We start from the raw sequence: 22,335 nt of genomic DNA, 5'->3' as shown, positions 1-22,335 counted from the left end.
TCGCTCTCAAATAAATAAATAAAAAAGAAAAAGAAAAAAAAGAAATTAGAGAGTTAACAATTGAGCAATTTAATGCTTTACCTTAAGATCATAGAAAAGAAAAACAAGATATACAACAAAATAATAAAGATTAGGGCAGAAATTAATAAAATAGAAACAACAACAACAAAAAAAACAATCCAAAGAATCAATCAAACAAAGAGTAATTCTTTTTTGTTTGTTTGTTTTGTTTTGTTTTGTTTTGGCTTTTTGAGGTAGGGTTTCACTTTGGCCCAGGCTGACCTGGAATTAACTATGTAGTCTCAGGGTGGTCTTGAACTCACAGTGATCCTCCTACCTTTGCCTCCCAAGTGCTAGGATTAAAGGCATGCACCACTAAACCTGGCCAAAGTGCAATTCTTTGAAAGGAAAAGCAAGATTGATAAACCCTTAGCATATTTGACCAGAAGAAAGAGAGAAGAGGCAAAAATTAATAAAATTAGAGATGAAAAAGTCACCATTACAACATATACCAAAGAAATTCAAACAATTATAAAGAAATACTTTAAGAATATATATACACCTAAATTTGAAAATCTGAAATAAATGGATGATTTCCTTGATTCATATGACCTACCAGTATTAAATCAAGATTAGATAAACCATTTAAATATGCCTATAATAAGTACAGACATTCAAGCAGTTATAAAAAGTCTCCCAACTAAAAATTGCCAGGCCCAGATGGATTCACTGGTGAATATTACCAAACCTTCATGGAAGAACTAACACCACTGCTTCTCAAACTTTTCCATGAAATAGAATAGGAAGGAATTCTACTGAACTCCTTCTATGAAGCCAGCATCACCTTCAAACCAAAACCAGACAGACAGAACAACAACAAAATGCAGATCAATCTCCCTCATGAACATAGATATAAAAATTCTGAACAAAATATTGGCAAACAGCAAAATTTCCCTGAGCCATATTGGGTTCATTTTTGGTCTGTTTCAGTGATGAGGTGTTGAGGGCCTTTTTGCAGAAGAGGGGGCAGAAAGAATGTCAGAGCACATGTTAGGTCATGATATGCAGAGAGATTTCTCCTACCCATAACTGTGGGCTAACTCCACAATGCATGACCCATATATCTCGACAAGAAGGGGCCAGGAGGAGGGGGTAATACATGGATGAGCCTAATAATAGTACCAAGTTGACTGTATTCACAGAGTATAAAACTATTTAATAAAATAAATAAATATTGGAAAGCAGATTACAAGAATATATCTAAAAGATTATTCACCCTGACAGAGTTGACTTTATCCCAATGATGCAGGGATGGCTAAACATAGACAAATCAATAAATGTAATATATCATATAAATGGTCTGAAGGACAAAAATCACATGATCATCTCAATAGATACAGAAAAGGCATTCAACAAAATCCAACATCCTTTCATGGTAAAAGTGTTACAGAAACTGGGAAAAAAAAAAAGGAACATATCTCAACATAATAAAACTATTTATGACAAACCTAGGGCCAACATAATACTAAATGGAGAAAAACTTGAAACGTTTCCACTAAATTCAGGAACAAAACAAGGGTTTCCACTGTCCCCACTTTTATTTAATATAGTACTGGAAGTCTTAGCTATAATAACAAGGCAAGAGACACCCATACAGGGATACAAATTGGAAAGGAAGAGATCAAATTATCACTCTTTGCAGATGATATGAGCCTATCTATAAAAGACCCTAAAAACTCTACCAGCAAACTATTAGAGCTGATAAACACTTTTAGCAATGTTGCAGGATACAAAATAAATACACAGAAATCAGTAGCCTTCCTCTATACTAACAACAAACATGTGAAGGATGAAATCAAGGAATCTCTCCCATTCACAATTGACTGGGGGAAAAAAAGTACCATGGAATAAACTTAACCAAGGAAGTGAAGGATCTCTATAATGAGAACCTTAAAACACTCAAGCAAGAAATTGCATAAGATACAAGGAAATGGAAAGACATTCCATGTTCTTGGATTGGAAGAATCAATATTGTGAAAATGTCAATCTTACCAAAGGCAATCTATACATTTAATGCAATCCCCATTAAAATTACAATGGCATTTTGCATAGGAACAGAAAAAAACAATCCTAAAATTATTTGGAAGTACAAAAAATCTTGAAGAGCCAAAAGAATTTTGAACAACAAAAAATAAGGCTGGTGCTATAACCATACCTGATTTTAAGCTACATTATAAAGCCATAGTGACAAAAACAGCATGGTTTGGGCACAAAGAGAGACATATAGACCAATGGAACAGTAAAGAGAACCCAGATGTTAATCCAGGCAGCTATAGCCATCTGATTTTTGACAAAAATGCCAATAATATTCATTAGAGAAATGATGGCCTCTTCAACAAGTGGTACTGGGAACACTGGATTTCTATATATAAAAAGATGAAAATAGATCCTTGTCTTTCTCCATGCACAAGATTCAAATGAAAGTGGATCAGAAACCTTAATATCAGACCTGAAACTCTGAAATTACTAAAGGAAAAGATAGGGGAAACCCTTCAACATATTGGCATAGGTAATGACTTTTTAGAACACACGAGCGCTCCCTTGTATCTCGGGCTTGCCTGCATTCCAGAGGTTCGAACCGGGGTCCTTCGACTTCAGAGTCAAAAGCTCTAACCTCTAAGCCATTTCTGCGTCTAGGCAATGACTTTTTGAATATAACCCCCAATTGCTCAGAAAATAAAACCACTAATCAACTACTGGGATCTTGTGAAATTACAAACCTTTTGTACAGCAAAGGTCACTGTGAATAAAGCAAAGAGACAACCTACAGAATGGGCAAAAATTTTGCCAGCTACACATCTGACAGAGGATTAATATCCAGAATATACAAAGAACTCAAATAACAGAAAAATAAGAAATCAAACAACCCAATCAAAAAATGGGCTATGGAACTAAGTAGAGAGTTCTCACCAGAAGAAATACAGATGACATGTAAATGTTTAAAATGTGTTCTACATCCTTAGCCACTGGGGAAATGCAAATTAAAACTACTTTGAGATTCCATCTCTCTGCCGTCAGAAGGGCTACCATCAGGAAAACAAATGACAATAAAGGTTTGTGAGGTTGTGGAAAAAGGGGAACCCTTGTACACTGTTGGTGGGAATGTAATCCGGTACAGCCATTGTGGAAATCAGTGTGGAGGTTCCTGAGACAGCTAAAACTAGATCTACCATATGATCCAGCTATAGCACTCGTAGGGATATAGCCTAATGACTCTTCTCACTACCTTAGCGATACTTGCACAACCATGTTTATTGCTTGTCTATTCACAATAGGTAGGAAGTGGAACCAGCCTAGATGTCCATCCACAGATTAATGGATAATAAAGATGTGGTACATCTATACAATGGAGTTCTATTCAGCAATAAAGAAAAATGCAGTTATGAAATTTGCATGGAAATGGTTGGATCTGGAAATGATTATACTAACTGAGGTAACCCAGGCCCAGAAAGCCAAACATCACATGTTCACTCTCATATGTGGATCCTAGCTACAAATGTATAGATTTGTGTGTGATCTAGAGCCAAAAATCAGTAGCAAAGGCCCATAAGCTAGAAAAAGGCTATAAGGGAGGGAGGAGAGGGAAGGTCTTAAGGGGATGGTATTGTGTATATGTAAGTAGAAGAACAGATTGCAGAAAAGGGAAAGGCCTAAGGTAGAGGAGGGGAAGAGATTGTATAAAACAAAGATGGGGGTGGGAGGGTCAATCGAAATTCAAGATATTCTGAATAAGACATATGAAAATCTACTTTCTTGAATAATGGCACATCCAGAAGCCATAGATTGTTTCTAGAAAATTTTCAGTGCCAGGAATGGGATACCTTCCAGTGAGCCAGGGATGTCCCTATTGCTTCTAAAGCATAATAGGCTATTGCCAAGGCCCTTGGTCTTCTGTGAGGAAGAGATGGTAAGACCCTATTGCTGAAGCCTGAGCAGCAGAGTCACTGATAAATCAAGCTGGTGCTGACCACAAAACCTTCTCCTTGTAGCCCAGCCAACTGAAAGCTGGAAAAAGCTGCACTGTATGCAGCCTTGGGAGACAGAAGTCATCAGCAGTGAAAGCAGTGGACACTGGAAGCCTCAAGTTTGGCCAGACAGGCCAAATGACTGAACAAGTACAACAGTGGCATGTCTGCTCTGGGGAAAACCAACTGCTCTCTAATTGGACTAAAGGCCCACTCTATGGGAGGGAATACATGTCTTGTACTGAAAACCTAATCAAAAGCCTATGGTAGGGAAGATCATGAGCCTTACGGGTATAAAACCTGCTCTTGTCTGGATAAATGCATATATTACTTTCACCAAATTGCCCTGAAAGCACTACACTTAATGTTCATACTCATATATTAATCCTACTCTCAATTCTCTTTAGACAAGCTTCCCTTTTCAGGTGGTAATGACCACTGGGATGATCCAAAAGGCAACATAGTGCTGAGAAGAAGGGACAGAGGTGTGTCCAGCACTTAAACATCTCACAATCTCCAAGGCTCAGGGTCCATTGTGGAAGAGGTGGCAGAAAGAATGTAAGAGCCAAAGGAAGGTTACCACCCCTTACATACAACTGTCTGGAAAGAATTTGGCCTCAATATCCAAGACCTCACAGTGCCTACCAATACCTACAAAAGGCCCTCATAATAGGAGAAAAAGATGATGCCATCAAATTATAGAGAGACTAATAGAGAGAGGGAGGGAATGTAACAGAGAGAAGAGTTAAGAAGGAGAAAGCAAGAAAGGGGAGAGAGGTACCATGGGTTATTGTCTATAAGTATAGAAGTTCTCAATAAAAATTATATTTTTAAAAATATTCTAGAATTGAGTGATAATGAAAATGAAACCTACCAAAACTTATGGGCATAATATAGGCAGTTCTAAAGGGAAAATTCACAGTGCTAAATGCCTTCATAGCAAAGATAGAGAGATGCCAAATTAATAACCTAACTGTCTACCTAAAAGCCCTGAAAAAACAAGAATAATACAACCCTAACTGCTGCAGATAGAAATAAATAATAAAGATCATGTCAGAAATTACCAAAATGGAAAATAAGAAAACAAAGCTTGATGAAATGCAGAGCTTGTTCTTTGAAAAAATAAACAACATTGATAAACCCCTGGACAATTTGATAAGCAAGCAAAAGAAAAGTCTCAAATTTACAAAATCAGAATTGAAAAAGTAGAGGTCACAACAGACATCAATGAAATTGGAAGAATCATCAAGGCATTCTTCCAAAATCTCAACTCCACAAAATTGGATAATCTGGAAGAAATGGCTGAATTCCAAGACACATACCATCTACCTAAACTAAATTCAGAGGAGATTAATCTCTTAAACAAACCGAACACATCCATAGAAACTAAAAAATTAATCCAAAACCTACCCAAAATGAAAAGTACTGGAATGTATGGCTTCTCAGCCAAGTTCGATCAAATCTTCATTGAAGAACTAAAACCAATTTATCTCAAACTGTTTCATATAAGCAGAAACCAGGGAATCCTCCCCAACTCCTTTTATGAAGTTATCATCAGCCTAATATCAAAACCAGACAGAGATGCAACAAGAAAAGAAAACTATACCTATAACCCTAATGAATTTAGATGCAATGGTCCTGAATAAAATCTTCACAAACCAAATTCAACAACATATCAAAAGCATTATCCACTTTGATCAAGTAAGTTTCATCCCAGGGATGCAGGGATAATGAAACCTATGGAAATCAATCATTGTAATACACCACATAAATAAACCTAATCATAAGAACCAAATTATTATCTCAATTGATGCAGAGAAGGCCTTTGTTAATATACAACAATTAATATCAAAACATTGGAATGGGGCTGGAGAGATGGCTTAGCGGTTAAGCGCTTGCCTGTGAAGCCTAAGGACCCCGGTTCGAGGCTCGGTTCCCCAGGTCCCATGTTAGCCAGATGCACAAGGGGGCGCACGTGTCTGGAGTTCGTTTGCAGAGGCTGGAAGCCCTGGCGCGCCCATTCTCTCTCTCTCTCTATCTGTCTTTCTCTCTGTGTCTGTCACTCTCAAATAAATAAATTAATTAATTAAAAAAAAACATTGGAATGAATAGGCATGGATGGTTTATATCTCAACACAATAACGCCATATATAAAGCACCTAAAGCCCAAATAATACTTAATGGGAAAAGGCTCAAGGAGTTCCCATTGACATCAGAAATAAAATAGCGATGCTCACTCTCGCCACTGTTCTTCAACATAGTACTAGATATACCAAGCAACAAGTTGGGAGAAAGAAAGTAAAGAGATTCAAATTTGAAAGGAAGAAATCAAGTTAGCCCTATTTGCAGATACATGATCCTATATATAAGTGACCCAAAAGTCTCCACATCAATAATTCTAAAGGTGATTAATTCCTTCAGTAAAGTGGTGGGATACAAAATCAATGCGCCAAAGTCAGTAATCTTTCTATATGCAAAAGACAGATATACAGAGAAAGAAATCAGTGAGGCTGTCCCATTTTCAATAACAACAGCAACAACAAAAAATGCCTTGGAATAATTCTAACCAAGGATGTGAAAGACCAATATAATGAAAACATAAAAAAAAAAAAAAAAAAACTCATGAAAGAAATAGAGGAGGACTTGAGAAGATAGAAAGACCTCCCATGCTCCTGGACAGGTAGAATTAATGTGAAAATGGAAATTCTACCAAAAGCAATATACAGATTTAATGCAATACCAATAAAAGTATCAGCATCATTCTTTACAGAAATTGAAAAAATGATCTCAAAATTCATAAGAAATGGCATCAGGCCTTGGATACCCAAACATATCCACAGCAAAAAAAAAAAGTAAAGAAAAAAAGAAAAGAAAAAAGAATAAAACTGCCTCTGGGGGTATCAACATACCTGATCTAAAGCTATATTACAAAGCCCTAGTAACAAAAATAGCATGGTACAGGCATAAGAACAGAAACATAGACCAATGGAACAGAAATGATGTCTCAGACCTTAGATCAAGTAACTACAGCTACTTGATTTTTGACGATGATGCAGACTGGCGAAAAGACAACAGCTTCCATAAATGATATTGGACAAACTGGATGAACATATGTGGAACAATTAAGCTAGACCCACTCATCTCTCCATGCACAAAAATCAAGTCCAATATAAGACCTGAAACTCTTCTCCTACTTGAATGAAAAGTAGGAGTGAGCAAAACCCCAATAGCCCAGAAAATTACACAATCACTCAACCAATGGAATCCAATGAAGCTAAAAAGCTTTTGCACAAACACACCACAAATACAGCCAATAGATTACCCTATTATCTAGAAGCTACAAATAATTCAAAAAACTAAACAATAAAAAAATTAAACAACCCACTCCAAAAGTGGGGCAGAGAACTGAATAGGGAGTTCTCAAAGAAAGAATTACAAACAGCTAACACACACTTAGCCAAGCCACAGCTTAATACACAGAGGAGTGAGGAGATGAGCAAGAATGTTGCTTTGATGCGATTCCTGATAATCAGCACCAGGAGATAGGAGACAGACCCTGAGGATACTCAACACCTACAACAGCAAATATCCAGAGGCTCCTAAGAGCTCATCACTGAAGTAGACTTAAAACTCACCCACCACAGCTCAAGGAATTTTGCTGAAGAGGGGACAGAAACATTGTAAGAGCCATAGGTTGAGACATTGTGCTCAAAGACATTCCCTCTCCCTCAAAAAAGTAACTGATTACTGCACCCACAATGTATAAAATGCAACCCCATGAGGAATAACTGCAAACCTACTTATGGGCATCCCCAACAGAATGGGGGTAAGGACGAGGGGAAAGAAAGGATACTGATACATGATGTATCCGTATGAAACATATTGTTAATAATAATACTAAAATAATTGAATGTGTGTGGATGTATCATAGTATGTATGCCACAGAAAATGGTTGTCACTTCCAATATGACCTGCATTGTACATAAACCATTTAGATGTTAATACTGGATCATTATTTCCTCTCAGATGCTTCATTTCCTTTTCTACTTTTTAAAACTCCAGAGTTGCACTTCCTAAGATGCTTATTAGTTTGGCATTTCATAGCTGGATTTTTTACAGTCCTGGAGTTCTGGAATATTTTGTTTCTATATGATTAAGTTCCACCTTTATTACTGACTTTATGGAAGTGAATTTTTCAAACCAGTATTCACTTAATTTGACAGACCATGATAACTTTGAAAAAAAAAAAAAAAGCTTTATGTGCCCATAGACACTACTTTAGATACTTGATTTTTGTTTTCCATTGAATTGCATTTTAATGTTGAAAGTAGATTTTATAGCATTTGTTTCCTTTAACTGAGCTTTTATTGTAAAAATAAAATTTTATTTTGCAGTAAACTTATCATAAAAGAAGTCAATATGGTGTGGTGAACATTGGAACTATTACATTGTAGAGGTCATCATTTGCCTTTGCTTCTGTAGCAGTTTTTAAGTAGGTATGTGTGGTTAGAGAACAAAAACTAGACAATCATGATTTCTCTTCAGTGCAACAAAATTGCAACTCTGCCAACAGCATTTAGACAGTTCTGTGACCTCCTTCTCCTGGACTACCCTCCCCTCATCACCAGTGTTTTCCTTAAGCTTCCTGGTTCCTGGCCTTTCTCTAAACCTACTCAATCTTCTTACCTTAACTTATACCTGCTTCTTTCCTCTCATACTTCTTCCCTAGAAAGCTCAAGTTGAGAATGTGGCTCTCAAAGCCCTTGGTAACTCAGACTAGGGAGCAGAGCATTATCCAGAACTGAAAGCAGAGCCCCTAACATCTTTACCTAGTGCTTCAAACCTGGCTATCATTACATATGCTCACAAAATCCTGTCCTTTTGGAGATTCACAGTTGACAGCCATGTCATGTTTTGTACTCCTTTATGCCCACAGTGTTTGTGGGTTCCCATGGAGAATTACCCAACATTCACCAAATATGTTAACATGCGTTCCTACATACATGTTCCTCATATTTGCCAGTTCTCCAAGCCCTTTCAGAGTCAGCTGTCTCCCTTTTGTGCCTTTGTGTTCACATGAAGTGTGATCATGCATGAGTTCATCTTCATTTCATCAGTGTTTTCTTGTCAATATCTTGACAATCTACATGTCTATACCCATTGTTTCAAAGGTCTATAAACCACAAGGTGAGATTCAATGCAGCAATAATTCCACTTCTTAGTTTCAACTCTATATTAGTAAGTTTTCTCACTGATGCAACACAATACCCAAACAACGAGTTTAAGAGAAGAAGGGCTTATTTTAGCTCCAGGTTTCAGGTGAGGCAGTCCACTGTAGCAAGGAAGGTGTGACCCTGGGGGTATGAGATAGCTGGTCCTATGACATTCACATTCAAGGAGCAGAGATAAATGCTAATGCTCCGACTACTCTTTCCTGTTTTTGTCAAGGAAGCCTGTCTATGGAAAGGTGCTGTCCACACTCAGGGCAGGTCTTCCCTCCTTAGTTTACCCTCTCTTAAAATGCATTGAGAAACACATCCAGAGGTATGTCTTCTCTTAGGTGATGTTAAACTTTTCAAGTTAATAATAAAGACTAACCATCACACACTACAAAATACAAAACTGAAGTAATTGACTTCATACTTTCTTCAGCATCCTGACTACATACTATAAATTAGGTATGAAAACAATAAAAGGAGTAACAGGAATTTTAAACTTCATATGGTAGGTGAATTTATGGTGATGAGACTACAGAGTAATCTAAAACAGACCATATATATATATACATATATATATATGTTTCTATATTATTATTGATGGAAACCTAAGTTGGTTATACATATATGGAATTGACAAAGGCAAAAAAAAAAAAAGTCTTATGAGCTTGGGTGAATATGGAGTATAACATAAAGGCAAAAGGGAAAAAAAAATCTTTCAATTGTGAAAGATTTGAGTATTGTAAATACAGATGGGAAAAAATAGCTGATATGGAAATAGTAAAGTTTAAAAAAAAGGGGATAATACATAAAGCATATTTCTGAGAGTGTAAGAAGGATGAGATCCTACACTTAGGTGAAGGTATCAACTTTAAAGGAGAGAAGGAAAACATACACTACTGAAAAGGACAAGAATGGGCAAATAAATATGAGTTTTGAACAAGAGGCTTGAAGAATTCTTGTTTCTATTTTGTCTGGGAAACAAAATGTGAGGTAATTTCTCCAAGTGTGGCAATGTGAAAACAGAGGAGACTTTGGAAGAGTAGAACACTCTTTGGACATGCAATAGAGGTCATTTTTGTTACATTCTAGCAAAGAATATGTGGTTTTATTCTGCCCATATTCTGAGCATTTGAGTGAGGCTAAATTTTGAAATAACATAGTAGTTTAGTGAAGGAAACTTCAAGATAGCACAGTATTCAGGCCATAGCATGGCCATGATCACTGTTTTTATTCAGATTTACATTGAGAAGAGAGACCAAAAATGATATGAAAATACATATTTTGACAAGAAAAGGAGCATAAGTAAGTTTAAGGTTGTAGACAAGGCAGGAGCACCCTTAATTGTTTAAGAGATTGTTAGCACCATTAAACAGAAATCTCTCACTCCATGCTAATATTGTAAATGTACTATGAGGACAATACCTTACCTGCCAAAGGCTCCAACTTACAAAACTGAAAATTCACTTAAAAGATGATAAATTGAACTAAGAATGTCACTAAGAGACTTCCGGCCAAGATGGTGACTGCCTAGCTGCCCTGCATAATACCTGGGAAAGAAAGGCAAGACATTAAGGGATTTCTGGGTCTTCCAGTCAGTGGGAGGGTACAGTAGGGGGAAAAACAGAGAATCACAGATCCCCTCTAGAGCGAGTACACACCCCCTCCTCCAAACATAGCTGGGGACTTCAATACACCATTATCAATAATAGACAGATCCTCCAAACAGAAACTCAACAGGGAAGTAAGAGAGTTCAGCAAAACCATAGATCACATAGACCTAATGCACTTTTACAGAACATCCCATCCCAAATCCACAGACTACACATTCTTCTCAGGAGCCCATGGAACATTCTTCAAAATAGACCATATACTGGGTCACAAAGACTACCTCCACATATTTAGGAAAATTGACATAATTCCCTGCATATCAGATCACAATGCTATATTGCTAGAAATCAACAACAAAAGACCCCTCAAGAATCCCAACAGCACCTGGAAACTGAACAGCACACTATTAAACAATAAATGGATAGTGGATGAAATAAAAAATGAAATTGCAACATTCCTGGAATTGAATGACAATGAGAACACATCATACCAAAACTTATGGGACACAAGGAAGGCAGTCCTCAGGGGAAAATTCATAGCACTCAATGCCTTCATAAAAAAGACAGAAAGATCCCAAATCAATAACCTAACCATCCAACTAAAGGCACTGGAAAAACAAGAAAAATCCAAACCAAAGAGCTCCAGAAGGAGAGAAATAATTAAAATCAGAGCAAAAATGAATGAATTGGAAACAATTAAGACAATTGACAAAACAAAAAGCTGGTTCTTTGAAAAAATAAACAAGATTGACAAACCCCTGGCCAATTTGATATAGCAAAAACAGGAGAAGCTTCAAATTAACAAAATTCAAAATGAAAAAGGAGAGATCACAACAGACATAAGTGAAATTGGGAGAATCATCGGGACTTATTTCAAAAACCTCTACTCCACAAAACTGGATAATGTGGAGGAGATGGATAAATTCCTGGATGCATACCATCTATCAGAGCTAAACACAGAGCAGATTAATCACCTCAATGAACCCATCACACTCACAGAGATTGAAAAAGTAATAAAAAAAAAAAAATCTTCCCAAAAAGAAGAGTCAAGGACCAGATGACTTCTTAGCCAAATTCTATCAAACCTTCATGGAGGAACTCAAACCAATCTTCCTAAAACTGTGCCACACCATTGAAGAACAGGGAAAGCTTCCCAACTCCTTTTATTAAGCTAGTATCACACTAATCCCAAAACCAGGCAGAGATGCCACAAGAAAAGAAAACTACCGCCCTATTTCCCTAATGTACTTAGATGCAAAGATCCTGAACAAAAACCTCGCAAACTGAATCCAACAACACATCAAAAGCAATATCCACCTTGACCAAGTGGGATTCATCCCAGGAACACAAGGGTGGTTCAACATAAGGAAATCCGTCAATGTAATACACCACATAAACAAGCTGAAACATAAAAAACACATGATCATTTCAATAATTGCAGAAAAGGCCTTTGACAAGATACAACATCACTTTATGATCAAAACATTGGAGAAAATTGGCATAGTTGGTACATATCTTAACATAATAAAGGCAATATACAAAGCTCCAAAAGCCCAAATAATACTTAATGGAAAGATATTGGAGGAATTCCCTTTAAGATCAGGAACAAGGCAGGGATGTCCTCTCTCACCTCTGCATTTCAATATAGTACTGGAAGTCCCCACTCAAGCAGTAAGACAGGAGAAGGAAATAAAAGGGATACAATTTGGAAAGGAAGAAATTAAGTTAGCTCTATTCACTGATGACATGGTTGTGTATGTAAGACCCCAAGAGACTCCATCCCAAAACTCCTGAAGGTGATTAACTCCCAGAGCAAAGTAGCAGGATACAAAATCAGTGCACAATAAACAGTAGCATTTCTACATGCAAATGACAAAGATACAGAGAAAGAAATATGAGACATAGTACCATTTTCAATAGCAATAAAAAAAAAATACCTTGGAATAACATTAACCAAGGAAGTGAAAGGTCTATACAAAGAAAACAAAAACCCTCAAAAAAGAAATTGAGGAGGACATGAGAAAATGGACAGACCTCCCATGTTCCTGGATAGGCTGAATTAACATTGTGAAGATGACAATCCTACCAAAGGCAATATATAGATTTAATGCAATTCCAATTAAAATCCCTACAGTGTTCTTCATAGAGATAGAAAAAAATGATCTCAAGGTTCATATGGAAAGGCAGAAGGCCTTGCATATCCAAACATATACTCAGCAAAAGAAATACCTCTGGTGGCATGACCATACCTGATCTAAAGCTATATTACAAAGCCATAGTATAAAAACAGCATGGTACTGGCATAAAAACAGGAATATAGACCAATGGAATAGACTTGAGGACCCAGACTTTGGGTCAAGCAACTATAGCTACTTGATATTCGACAAAGGCCTGAAAAATATAGGCTGGGAAAAAGACAGCATCTTCAACAAATGGTGCTGGACAAACTGGGTAACCACATGCAAAAAACTGAAACTTGATCCACACATTTCCCCATACACTACACTCAAATCCAAATGGATCAAAGACCTCAATATAAGACCAGAAACTCAAATACTACTGGAAGAAAATTTAGGAAGTACTTTCCATGATATAGGACTGGAAAGAGACTTCCTGAACAAAACCCCAGTAGCTCACGATCTTAAACAGTCACTCAACCAATGGGATCACATGAAACTGAAGAGTTTCTTTACAGACAAGCATACAATAAGCAAAGCAAATAGATTACCCACAGAATGGGAGAAAATATTTGCGGGTTATCCAACTGATAGAAGCCTAATCTCTAGAATCCACAAAGAACTCAAAAATCTAAGCAGTAAGAAGTCAAGCACCCCACTCACAAAATGGGACAAAGAGCTGAACAGGCATTTCACAGAGAAAGAAACACAAATGGCAAACACACACTTAAGAAAATGTTCATCATCCCTAATCATCAGAGAAATGCAAATTAAAACAACTATGAGATTCCACCTTACCCCAATAAGGACAGCAAGCATCAAAAAATCAAATGAAAATAATTGCTGGCGAGGATGTGGAGAAGCAGAGACACTCATTCACTGTTGGTGGGAATGCAGGATGGTACAACCACTTTGGAAAGCAATATAGAGACTCCTGAAAAAGCTGACTATAGAGATACCAACAGACCCAGTTATACCCTTACTGGGCATCTACCCTAAAACTTTCAAACCACAGGCCAGAAAGATTTGCTTAACCATGTTTGTAGCGGCACAATTCATAATAGCTAAGAGCTGGAAATCAATCCAGATGTCCATCAATAGGAGAATGGATAACTAAGACATGGTATATCTACACAATGGAATTCTATACAGCAGTAAGAAAAAATGACAAAAAAGATCAGTGGTAAGACCCTATTGTTGAAGACTGCATATGCAGCTGACACGTAAAATGGAAGGGCATGGCTGGAGGCCAGGAGAGAGTCAGTCCCCAGACAGCATGTCTAGCACTAGAAGGTGCTACATGGGCGACTGGGGTAAATAACCAATATCTGTCCAAGTAACTCATGGTCTAACCTACTTAGCAACAAATAACCTGTTGTGATGCCCACACAAGTGCAATAGTGGCACACAGCCATGGTGGGAAACCAACTGCTCTTAATTTGGCTAACTGATCCCCTCAGTGGTACAGGACCCATAACTGGAGCTGGGAAACAAGTCAGAATCATATCCAAACATAAGCCCACTGTCCAATATCAAGCTACCATCAATCATGGCCTCCAGGAGGGCCAACACCTATTAAGCTCTTTATTAAAAAAAAAAAAAAAGTAAGGGTTATTTCATTTGTCCGGGAGCTAACTTGCTTTCCATTGGAGAATCTGCTTCTCTTTTTCAGATAGATACAGATCCTAAGAAGAGAGCCACCCCATCATACCTCAAAAGAGCCCCGGCTGAAACTAAGGAAAATTAGTGAAGCAAGCAATGGTGCTCTTTTCCTGATGAACCAGACACCAGCCCAAAGAGGAAGGAGACCAATACAGAGAAAAATCAACTCCTACCAAATCAGAGAGCCAGAGCCTCAGAGGCCCCCAACACCTCATCACTGAAGCAGACCAAAAATGAACCCAACATAGCTCAGGGAAATTTTGCGGAAGAGGGGTCAGAAAGTATGTCAGAGCCACATGTTGGGTCATGATATGCAGAGACATTTATCATACCAATAACTGTGGGCTAACTCCACAATGCACGACCCATATACATCAACAAGGAGGGGCCATTGGGGAGGGAGTAGGTCATGGATGAGCCTAATAGTGGTACCAAACTGACTGTATTTGCTGAATATAAAACTAATAAAAAAAAATCTAAAAAAGAATGTCCCAAAAAGGGTTCCCTGTGAGAACACAACTGCCTATGGAAGTATTCCCTGGTTCAGTCACCAAGAAACTGATATAGAAGAAAGGAACAGAATACATTCTGAGCCAGCAGCAGCACTGATACTCTCATCCACATAGTTTCACTGGTTTGTAAAATGCAATACCCATGGAGTCATGGAGGCTTGCACCAAAGTTCTAGAAAACCACTGATGTCAGCCTCTGTTGCAAGGTGTGATTACCTGAAAGGCCATTGCATGAAGCTGTTAAAATGAAGCTTACATTAAAATGGGCACCACAGAGCTTTGGAAATGCTATTCCAGAAGCATGATACTCCCCTTTAAGAGATGAAGTCTAATTGTTCTCCCCTTGTATATGGTGGGTTTATTAATTCACTTCTAATGAATTAAATGCTGTTTAGTGATATAGTATACTGTTCACATTCTTTTTGTCTTCCTCCCTTTCTTTCTGCCTCTGTCTCTATCTGCTACTGTCTCTGCTTCTCTCTCTTCCCCCCAATAGGCATAGAAGGAACCCCACATTTTGAACCACAGCAATTTCAACATTGGAAGCCTAGGTTCCAGAAATGGGAGTAACAGATGGATGATTGCAGCTCCAACACTACAATGGTGAGTGGATACAAATCATCTCACCATGCCCTACATAGACTTAGATTAATAGAAAAAATAAATGTCACTGCTTAAGTCTTAAACTTAAAACCATACTGTATGGGGTATCTTGTTATAAAGCAAATGAGATAAGAACACACACTGACATACAATCCAGCTATAATAGTATATACTCAATTTGTAGATACTTTTTGGTCTCACTTGATGTACTTTGTATCTGAAACTTTCTAAATTGTTCTCTCACATGTATGTTTTATAATTCTGGCTTTAATATCCACTATAATAGTCCCTGTACTCAAACTGGTCCATATATTTAGATGAGTAGCTCACTGAAATTCAAGAATAAGTCTGAGACAATAAATTCACTGAGTGAGTGAAGAAGACTTCTTCTGTCATGTTAGGAAACTAACAAAAGGTGTCTAACGGTCAAAAAGTAATAGACCAAAAGATATCTGTATAGTCATACTTTGTAGAAATTAATACTAAGCATAAAAAATGTCTAAAAGATGAATGCTTGAGGTCAACATGGAGAAAGGTAGACAAGAGGTAGAATAAAGAACTAAAATTTCACCAGGCGTGGTGGTGCACACCTTTAATCCCAGCACTCTGGAGGCAGAGGTAGGAGGATTGCCATGAGTTCAAGGCCACCCTGAGACTCCATAGTGAATTCCAGGTCAACCTGAGCTACAGTGAGACCCTACCTAGAAAAACCAAAAGAAAAAAATAAAAGAACTAAAATTTCCCTTACAAAAGCATAAGAACTATTTGCTTTATGAAAGTGAATGTGTGTTTGATTAAAATTTACTTTTATTCATCTGGAATTTATATTGGTGAGTAATGTAAGATAGAGATCTAACATCGTAGTTTTCCAATTGCCTATCCAGTTGTAATCTAGCCCAGTTTTAATTATAGCTCTTCCTCTTCTCATGTATTTATTTGTAAAAGTAACAAAAATACTAGTATTCTGAAGTCATACACACACACACACACACACACACACACACACACACACACTTATCCCTTCTTTGTCTAATGTTAAAGCCAGACTCTTGTTTAATTTACATCTGCTTTGGTTCAGGTCAACAAATGCAATTTAGAGGAATTCATTGATGGGTTCACTGAACACATTGGTTTTATGTAAATTCCTCCTGAAGTCTCGCACAAATGGCTGATAATCAAATGCAAACATATTCTTCATCATCAGTCATGGGAAAGAACACAAGTCCAAACCACAATGAGATACTACACATCCACAGAAAGTAATAAGATGATAAAACCTACAATACTAAAAGTTGGTTAAAAAAAATCTTGGAAAAACTGCAATTCTCATACACTGAGGTTGGAAATGTAAAGTGGTATGAAAATTTCTTATCAAATCAAACAAGCATTGCTGAATAATCATGAGCAATTTGACTCCTATTTCTCCAAAAGAAATAGAAATGCATTTTGGCAAAAAGATTGGCAAAATTATTTTCTTCTTCTCCTTAAAATATTGCTTTATTGAATACTTCATATATGCATTATTACATTGTGTACAAATATTCATGTAAAAATGCTTACATTGTAATAGAAAGCTTATATATATTTATTAATACTTACTTTTCAAAGCTTTATTATTATTATTATTAACAACATATTTCATATGAATTCATCATGTGTTGGTACCCTCTTTTCTCTATCCCTGCCCCCATTCCAGTGGGGATCCTCCTCAGTGTTGCAGGTATTCCCTATGGAGTTTTGGATTTTGCATTGTGGGAACAGAAGTCAGGTATTTTGGGGAGGGAGGTAATGCCTCTGGGCATGATATATCAATCTGTGGTTCTTACAACTTTTGGGCCTCTCTTCCACAAAATTCCCTGAGCCATGGTGGGTGGGTTTTAAGTCTACATCACTGATAAGCTCTTAGGAGCTTCTGGATCTCTGCTTTGGTAGGTGTTGAGTATCCTCAGGGTCTGTCTCCTTCATCCTGGCACTTATTATCAGGTTCACCATCAGGTTCACCATGGAAGAAGCACTCTTGTTCATGTCCAGAATTCCTCTGTGTTTTCAGCTGTGGTTTGACTGAAGTGTGAGGGGTAGTTTATCTCCTCAGGTCTTGCTACCTTCTGAAAAGGAAGAACAGATTCTCCAACAGAGAATGAAGTCAGCATAGTTTAAATGGGATATGCATTAATAATTTAGGGAGAATTTGATATATATAACCCCTCTTTTAGCCAACAGCTAGTGTGACCTTGACACTGGACAGCATAATTTTTGCCTCCATAGGATTATGATCTGGTTCCAAATTCCAGATGTATTTTCCTTTCCACTGAATGGATCTCTTAACCAATCAGAAAACTATTAGTTACACACCAAGGCTGTATGCCACTATTGCACTGGTGTGTACATTGTGTCAGGGTGTTTGCTTCTGGAGAGCTTAGACCCCTGCCTGCTCAGACCATTGTTGGCCACTTTCCCCCAGTAGCTCATGTAGAGCTTTGCAGCGCTAGATGGGCTGTCTGGGGGCTGGCTTTCTTCTGAATTCCAGCCAGATCTATCCATGCTCTGTGACAGCAGCATATGGTGTCTTCAGCAATAGGATCTTACCATTTGCCTCAGGTGAGCAATCAAGTTGCACAATTATTTTGAAGTTATTTTATATTTAATTTCACACCAAAAAATATCTGTCAATAGAATAGACAAGCTATGGCTTATTCATGTACTTACATAATGAAATACTACTATGCAATCAAAAATAAACTATTAAGCATTTTAATTATTAAAAGGCACTATTTGGTCTAAATAGTGCTGACCTCCAAACTTTTATGAATTTCTAACTACCAATATTTTTTCTGGTTTTTTGAGGTAGGGTCTCACTCTAGCCCAGGCTGACCTGGAACTCACTATGAAGTCTCAGGGTAGGCTTGAACTCAAGGTGATCTTCCTATCTTTGCCTCAAGAGTTCTGGGATTAAAGGAGTGCACCACCACACCCAGCTTCTAACTACCAATACTTTAGATTGTGACCATATCTGCAGATACAACCTTAAAGAAGACATGAAGCAAAGAAGGCCATATGGATGTGACCCAACACCTAATCCTTGTGTCCTTATGAAAATGGTAGTGTCATAGAGATAACACAGAGACCAAAGAATGCCATTTGAAGCCATAGTGTAAAGCCAGCAACCTACAAACCAACGAGGGACTCTCAGAAGAATGTAAACCTGACAATACCTTGAACTTGGACTTAAAGACTTCAGAACTATAAGAAAACAAATTGCTGTTGTCGAAGCCACCCACCCAGTCTGTGGCGTTTTATTATGGACAACCTTTGGAAGTTAATACAGAAGGGTTACATAAGAGAATGCATTCCAAAAGATTCCAATAATATGGAAATTTATCTTATAAAACATTCAGAATCTCAGAAGATGGATTAGGGGATTAACTGAGCAGTAGTATTCTGGAACTTTTGTGGATGATGATTAAAAGACTTATACAAGTATGCTCATATGTCAAAACTCATGAATGTCTACTTATGACCTGAGTGCTTCATTGCATAAAGGCTACATCACAAAAGAAAAATACAAAGATTCAGTAGCCCACCTCATATTGTTGAATCCATGTTATTCTGATTCTCTCTTCTCACTACGGTTGTAAGCCAACATTGACAGTGCTATTCATTTTGATTTTTCATTTGAATGTCTGGTAAACTCCATTAAGGTAAATTTCTCTGGCTGAAACATCTCTTCTACTCCTCTTCCAAGACACTACTTGGAGGATGAAGCTGAACTGACTGGAAATGTAATGTCTTATCCAAGTAGGAAAAAAAAATAGTTGTGTCAAATGTGTGTGGCCAAAAGCAATTGATCTTCATATGAACTTGATGCACTGGAAATTTAAACACATAAATCTGTGGTTTGAAGGGCTTTTATTAGACTTAGAGAGGCTAATTCTCAAAATAACTTGGGAAGAAGAAAACAGAAATATACCAGAGTTCAGGTGGTAGCTGAAGCTGTCCTTGGCAAGTAGCCTGTTCGATGAGGAAGCTCCTGAGTCAGGTTCAAAATTCAGCTACATTGTGGATAGTGGAAAATTAAGCCCTCTTACCCAAGGTCCACTCAACTTGTTGAGGAATCCTACTCTTTGCACCTTTCAGAGAATTAGCATTAATTTCTTAATTTCTTCATCATCACTGACATTTTGACTCCCGTTAGCCTGAGATGGCCTTTCATTTGTCTCTCAGTGACCTCCATCATCACTGAGGCTGCTTCATTGGTACAAAAGGAGACTAGGTATAAAGCAGAAGCTAAGAACAGCCCTCACACATTATGTGAGAAGAGGGCAGAAAATTTTGGTCCTGAATCTGTGATTTTAGATGTGGCATTACATAGTAGCTTTTATCACCTGACTAAATAGAATCCCCAAAAATTAACAGTTATATTTAGAATAAACCTGGAAAAATATGTCTACTTTCAATTGTACTTCTGAGTAAATCTTACTCCTATTTATACTCCAGTAAATAAAAATATGTTTCCTTAGATGGGGCCAGAGCCTCAACATGGTCCTTGGGATGAGACTGCTCTAAATCAATGTGATTATCTCAATTTTTTTGAGAGAGTCCAGCAGAGGATATGACAACCAACACCTAGATGTGTGTTCAAGGACTTTCTAAGTTCCCCACAATACAAATCATTATTTCTTTCTCTCTTCTCCAAAGGACAGTAAAGATAAGTATACAATTAATCATTTTTACAGCTTTCTAGAATATTATCAACTAAACTCTTAAATAATAAAATTCTTTTTAAAAACCTTATCAAACTGACAAATATAAATAGCTAAGCCAGAAATGTAATGCAATGTTATCTTTGCTCCCTGAGGCTTTTAGTCATTATATGACTTTCTATTTTCACATTGAGAAGATACTGTATATTGCTCCATGTGTGAACAGTGATGTAAGAACACTTCAAAGGCAAATGAAGGTTGGAGAAATTTGTTAGTGGTTAAGGCACTTGCCTGCAAAGCCTAAGCACCCAGGTTCAATTCCCTAGTATTCATGTAAGCCACATGCACAAAGTGGCTTCAGTTTCTGAAGTTCATTTGTAGTGGCTTGATGCCCTGGTGCAACTATTCTCTGCCTCTTTCTCTCATTATCTCTCTCAGATAAATAAATTAATTAAAATATTTTTATCAAAAAGAGGCAATATATCCCGGCATGCTTGGTCGAGATTCCTCTTGAAAGTTTATTTTCTACTGAATGAAGACTTTTATCAACTCTCACTCTCCCAAGCACAGATTATCATCAACAGATGGCTCAGCTAATTTCCTATAAATCCTTCTGTTTCTCAGATGCAATGAAATATGAAGCCCACTAATTCCCTTAATAAAATAAGTGTGCTATTATGTTTTCTCTTTGTCCAGACCAGCTGGTCCTTGCAAACACCAGGAATTAGTATTGACACACTCAATGACCCAATAACTGCAAGACTTGATGGCTGAAGCAGTCCTAGGAATCAGTAAATGGATATGACCCTGATGAGGTTCTTGATCACATTTTTCAGTTCAAAATATTGATCTTCTGTCTATGGAAACATGGAAAGGCAATGAAAATGTTTTAATATTTGGAGTATCCATAAAAATGGATTTTTCCATATCCAAACTCTTTTGTTTCCTTACAATTCAAGGTAATAAGAAATAATAAACTAACAAATTTCAACTGACATCACAAGTTACAGAAGGAGAACAATAAGATCATATTCTTTTCATAATTGAGCCAATTTCACAAAGATACTAATGAGATGTCACAGTGAGTGTATTTTGACACAATTCCCTTTTCATATAAAATCTATGAAATAGAAAAATGCACACTATACACTCAAAATAGTCTTTTAATGAAAGCATAATTATGGTAGGTAGTGTGAGTGTGTCAATAACTCATACAGGTTTTAATCTATAGGAAATCAAATGCTATTAGATGGTTTTCCACATATTCTCTCTGGGCCTGTCTCTGTAGAGTGGATGGAAAAGAAACACAGTCTCTCAGGTTCATTTACCCTCAGAACTTCACAATATTCAATGGAATAACCATGATTTTAAAAGTTCACATACTTTTGGGACTTGGTGTGATTAAACATTCAAAGCCAGTTGCAGTATCCACAAATGGGAAATGCTTTCCTTCTGAAGCAATATTATTTTCATCTTCTCTGCTGATATCATATCACCGGTATTATAGGAAGCCATGCAGCAGTCCTAAGATGCTTGTGGTACCATGACAATTTCTATAACTACCACTAGAAACTAACTCTCTCTGTTGAGAAAGTTTTCTTTATTATATATCAGATCTTTAAACATCAGATAGAAGATAGACTGAACCCAACGTGAGCACACCTCTTGCTTGTTTACCATATGCTTTGATTTAACAAGGACAAAGGAATCTCTTCTTTTGCCTTGAGCAATCTCCCTAAAAGATGTTTAAGCTAATTTTGACTTAAACACTCAGTGACTCAAAAAGTTTGTGTCAGTTTCTAAGTGATGGCTCTGAATGGAAGCCTTAATA

The sequence above is a fragment of the Jaculus jaculus genome, chromosome 10 (assembly GCF_020740685.1).
Source record: "Jaculus jaculus isolate mJacJac1 chromosome 10, mJacJac1.mat.Y.cur, whole genome shotgun sequence".
NCBI classification, from domain to species: Eukaryota; Metazoa; Chordata; class Mammalia; order Rodentia; family Dipodidae; genus Jaculus; species Jaculus jaculus.
Note: the sequence above shows the minus strand (reverse complement) of the source record.